Raw genomic sequence first — 6000 nt, forward strand, 5'->3', positions numbered from 1 at the left:
TTTTAACCCCTTGTATTATAACACAAACAAAACTGGAGAGCTCAAAAGGATGTTTGTGTTCTGCATCTATTCAAACTGTCTAAATTCATTGCATTTCTAGAATGGACTGCTGAGTTCTGGTGAAATCTGGAGCTTTTTGATTAAATATTCTTGATTCCTTACTTGGATCTACTGAAACAGAAACTTAATCTTATAATGGCCTATTAGACTTCCTGGTCTTAAGAAAAACTAAAAAATGAAGTAATGTATAACACCAGTGAGAAAACCAATTTTAGAGAACTAAGACTCAGTTCAGAAGTGTTTTAATATGTGTGGGCTTTTTTTCTTTTTTCTTTAAAAAAGTAACAGGGAAACCTATTTTTTGGAATCAGGCTCTCCAATAACTCGTTTTCAAAGGCCTCTCTCTTGAGCTCTGAAGAATTTTGCCATTAAATTAAGTAACACTTCATTATGAAAACTTCTTACTTTGAGCGAGCTGAATCCTCCAAATTCTTTTACTTCCCTCCTGCCCCCCACCCCTCTGTTTTTGAACATCTGTGTTTCCTCTGTCCCATTTTTGCCCATGTGAGGCCAGTCCAAGCAGCATCACTCCAGCAGCCTTATCAGCACTGCCTGAACTGTATATGAGATTCTGCAGTGGATAGCAACCCTAGGGCTGAGCACTCCTGACTGCTCTTTTCAAGCAACTTTTATTCCTTTTATTAATCCTGGGCCTACATGGTCTTTGTGGCAGGAGCCCTGCTGAGCCGAGGGCACTCTCATCACCTAACCAGCTCCACCTGAGCCCTCCCACCCATTTCAGCTGTGCTGTGCCTTGTGCCTCATGTGCCTCTGGTCCTGCTTCGAGTGGGAATGCTGCATGGCCTGACTCTATCCCAGACTGCCCATGGATCTTCGGGAATGGCTGGCTTTTTGTAAGAAAGGAATACTTTATGATTTGGTAATTTTTGTTTTTCTTCAGGGCTCCATTTTGCAGCTGGGGCTCCTCCATTCCCGGGACAGAGATAAGGGCACCTGTTAAAGCTGCTTAGAAAATAAAAGCTGGCACCAGCTCCTGGCCCCCTGTGCAAGGGGTGGTGGCTCCCCCCAGTCTGCAGGCTCATTCCTTCATGGATGCACCCAGCTCTCCCACACTGGAGACTGGTTTTAGCATCATGGAATGGTTTGGGTTGGAAGGGGATGAATTTTAATGTTCCTTCCAACAGCCCTGCTGTGGGCAGGGACACCTTCCACTTTGAGGTTGCTCAAAGCCCTTTCCAACCTGGCCTTCATGAAATCATCCTGTGTAATTCATTATAAGGGTAATGGGCAGCAGAACCCTGACAGGAAAAACTAATTTAAGCTCCTCTTTCTACTTCCAACTTGCATCCATGTGCTATGATCCTGGTAGTGAAAACATGTATGAATGTTTTTAACTTCCTTATCCTGTGTGATACCACTGAGGTATTTTTAAATGAGGTTACTTGCAGTGCTGGACTTAACTGGAGGCATAAACTAATAAAATCAGAGTTTAGTGTATAATTTATACCATCTCTGTTTCCTTCTAACAGATTTTAAAGATTTTCAGATATGTTAGTAGAAAATTAGTGAAACATCCCTATAGCTTCTGAATTTTACCTTGTTTGCTGTCAGTTGCTTACATTTACTTATGAATTAGCATTACTATGGATGGAAGCAATTGGAAAAATGGTCTAGAGTACAAATGGACAAAGGATGAAACTATAACTTGAATATTTTGCAAATATGTCACTGCCATATATAAATGCATTCCGCACATATGTTATTAGTTTCCTCACTGGCATGGAATGAAAAGGCCTACTTTTGGTATTGCAGGTTACAACAGATGTTATTTCTTCTATGCTTCCAAATTATAATACTTAATATTCAGCACAACTTTAAAGTAGCTATATGAGAGACAGAGATAGCAATAAAGCATGCCCAGATTTTGGTTTTTACTGCCAATGTACAAATATGAAGCAACTGGGATTTTCAGTTTGTGTCTGAACCATAAAGAGGATAAGCAAGAACCAGCCTGGGCAGCTTTTAGAAAGCTGTAGAAAAGAAACTGTTTCAAACTCAAGCCAGTATTTCTAGGGATTTTTTGATCCTGATTTCCTTGCTCACAGGTGAAAGTGGTTTCTTGCTCCCTCATTTTAGGTAAAAACGTTCAGGCAACCCAAAGCCTGAAGAGGAAAGGGGGACAGAGTCTAACAATGCCTTCACAACCATGTTAACTGTTTAAAACCCGGTGCCATCATCTGCACGCAGTTCCACATGGTCACCTCAGTAGGATAATAGTTTGCTCAGAGCATAAATGCCATTGTGTGGTGACTGTCAATTGACTCGGGCTGTAAAACGCGGTGCGAGCGACCGCGGCGGTGGGAACACACGCCAGTATCCGCATCGCTGCTCCCCTGCTCCATGCTGATGCTGACATGTGTCAGAATGGAGCCTGCCAGTGCCTCTCCGGCTAATAGGGGAGTGTGTCCTAGGGTGGTTCTTCACCTGTAGTGCTAATGGCAGTCCTGTTCAGAGAGGTGTCTCTTCACATCCTCTGGAAAGCTGTTATTCTGCCTCCTGAGCAACACTGTTTGGAGAACTGACTAGTTACTATGTCAGAAAGAATATGGGCACGGGTGTATACAGTATCCTTTTGTACCGTTCTGATTGCACTGTGGTGCGTACAGATGAAATTCAGAATGCCTGGTTTGAATCCTCTGCAGACTTACTCTGTCCCTAATCCAAGCTGAACTTTGATCCCCTATTATTTAAGGACATCATGGAGAACAGCAGTAGTAGTCTGAACAGGTAAGTGTATCTATGCCTTCTCCAGGAGGAAGTGCTACTCCAAACTGCAGTCTCTGTGATCCTCATTCTTGTATCCTGATTTTGCACTGCACCTTGTTTGAAAGGGAAATAGGATCATAGGTGAATATTTGCCGTTACAGACATCGAGCACGTGATTAGAATTAATCAACATAATTTGCAGCAGCCTGTCCAAGGGAGTGCAGGAGGCATTAACCAGGTGTTTTTGTATTGTCTTAAGAGCAAGGAGTGGTGGCCGGGGGATGTGAGTATTTCTGTGCCACTGCTGCAGCACATGTATTACCATCAATGTAGTATTAGTGAAATCCAGTGTACTGTACCAGGAAATAGGAATCCAAACTTTCTTAAAAATGCTTAGTATGATGAAAAATCTGACGCATGCATAAAATTATAATTATACTATTATATGGTTTGTTCCCTGTGTACTGATATTGCACTATTGTTTTCTAATGGATTTATTTGCATGACCAGAATACTCACTGTGTGGACTTTGCATTAAATAAGGGTGGTAGGCTGGTACACAGGTGTGACCTATGTACTCTGACCACCTGTCTAATAGCATCTTCTTTGCTCAGAGATGTTCTGCTGCAGCTCTGGGTCTTGAAACACTTTTTGTCTCTAATTGTATCACTTCAGTGAAGTTTTGCCTGAATTCACACTGGAATTGTGAACAGGATCAAAGTCTGTGGTGTAATTAAACCAATCCCGCTCAAAAGAATTCAGTCTCTTTTCTGAGATATATATATATATATAAAATGAGCTTGCTTGTCATCTGTTTCCCATTATCTATGCTTTGAGATCTATATATAAGGAATCATTAAGTAAAACATCTTTATTAGACACTTTTAAAGTACATAAGAAAATGAAGAAAGTATCAAACACGTAGGACAGTAGGTTAAGTGAGCTGGCTGTACCCAAGGAAGCATTTGCACCCTATGTCCTATGGTATGACAGTGAGGATGCACAATTTCAGATTTATCTGGCAATGACTGCAACCAGCTGTGTGGTAATAGCTTGAACTTTGACTTTTAAACCAAAGAAGACAGATTCACTCTGGAGCCTAAACCTTGCACCCAGTTACTGTCAGCTATTCTCTCTGAATATTTGCTTTCTCCAGAAGTCTTTCTGAGGGCACTGTTGATCACTAAATCTACAAAATGACTGCAAATGTGTGCCATATCTTTGCAAAAATGCAACTGCATGCTTGGTACTAAAATAGTAGTGATGGCATGGTATGCTGCTTGGACTGTTAAACCCATTTTTTATGCTAATTCTACAATTTGGGCATTCTGGATATAGTGAATCTTAGTGTTGCTCGTGTTCCTACGTAGCTGTTTGGTGACATTGGTGTTTAGAGCAATGCTAAAAGCGCTTTGTGCTTCTTATGTATCCTTCACAGTCTTACAAATATGGTAAAATGCAAATTTTCTGTGCTGTGTTAGGAGGAGTTCTCATTTACAATGCCCGTAGGATTTTTGGATGTAGCAAAAATACTGCAGCTTTCTGTACCCTAATTTTGAGAAATATTTATCTTGTACTGGCATGTGAAAAAAAAGTCCCACTGCCCAAAGTCTGGCCAGAAGGTAAAAAATATTTCACAGCGTGCAAGTGGAGAATGAAGGCAATTAGAATGATGCACCGTAATCTATTCTTAATTGAAAAATCACAGCTCCATGTGACATGTTAGAACCGTACCTGATTATTGGTAACAACATGTTTACAAGTAAGAATTACGCTTTTAAAAACTTTTTAAGAATGGTAAAATTGTTTTAACACGTGTGATGGTGCACTGGCAAATAAGCTACTGCTCCCCGTGGTTTTGTACTTTATACATCCTCCTCTGAAATATGGCCAAAGGCCTTTCTTAATAGCTGATTAATATCTCCAGAGTTCTCCATTCACTTAATTGCTACCTATGAGTAAGTAATGGCAATGCCACATATTTTTTTTGCAAAAGCAGGAGAGGAAATGTTTTAATTGTCCAATAGCTGGTCACTACTCTATTTTATGAAAACTTTGCACAATGATTTTAAGTCTTTCTTGGGGACAAAAATAATCTGGTGTCTATCTTCTGCTTTTATATGACAATTTAATAGGGAACTTGAATTTTGAGGAAAATACGGTTTCTGTCTCAGTCTTCAGGCAGTAGCATACTACTACTAGCTGTGGTGGCTCAGGAAGGCTTTAATAGCAATCATTTCACATAACTGAAGGGGTACATCTGAGCATACTACTACCCTTCATTAGCACCTTTTTAATTATTTCAGTGCCTGCAGGTCAGCATATTTTGCATTGCTCCATAAGAAGTGATGGACACATATTGTAGACAACGATCTGTGGCTTCATAAACAAATAAAACAATTTCAGTCCTTTATCAACTTGCTGTAAATAGGCAACACAGCACAGTTGAGTAGAAGAAAAAACTCTATCTCCCATTTCTTCATCTCTGAGAACTAAGGCCTCTCTGCCACTAGAGGGTGAGACAACTACAAACCAAACATTTAAGTCTTTCCTATAAAGGTGCAAATGCAAGTTAACGTGCAGACAGGACCTTGGTTGTTCATATTTAGGGGAGAAAGATGCATATCGTGGGCATAGCACATACTCACACGCTTAAAGCCAGAGCTCCAAAGAAATACGGGAAAAGTCTGTGATAATTAACAACAGTGGAACAAAACTCACTATCTAGATGATAGATTTCTGGGCCTTGGGGAGACATAGTTCCAAAAATAAGTTCCGGTCTTTATACAAGTACTGAATCAAACTGTTCTTCTTCAGGAAAGAACTACTTCTAGCTTAAAATGCCTTCTTCTTAGTCAAAAATCTGAAAAGTGGTCTAGCTTCCTGCTTGCTTTTGATCTGTAATATCTGTACTGAAGATTTTTTCTTTCCTGTAGTTTTTTGACTTTTCCAGTATTTCTTTCTTTTTACTACCAGATAGTCTGATGCAGCTGCCCTGGTGTATCTTTCAAAACTGCAAATTAATTGTTTTGTGTAGTTTAGAATGTTTCTGCACCTAGTCCTGGCAGAAAGCCCTAGTTCCTACTAACATGTTCAGTGCTTCTTAACTAAACGTTTTACAAATAAGTCATGTTTTGATGCTTGCGGAGTCTCAGAGAAGATAATTTTCTCTGAAGGCTTCCCCAACTCACAAAGAAAATATGCCATCTACAT

This window comes from Lepidothrix coronata, unplaced genomic scaffold (assembly GCF_001604755.1).
Source record: "Lepidothrix coronata isolate B3197 unplaced genomic scaffold, Lepidothrix_coronata-1.0 Scaffold209, whole genome shotgun sequence".
In the NCBI taxonomy this organism is placed as follows: Eukaryota; Metazoa; Chordata; class Aves; order Passeriformes; family Pipridae; genus Lepidothrix; species Lepidothrix coronata.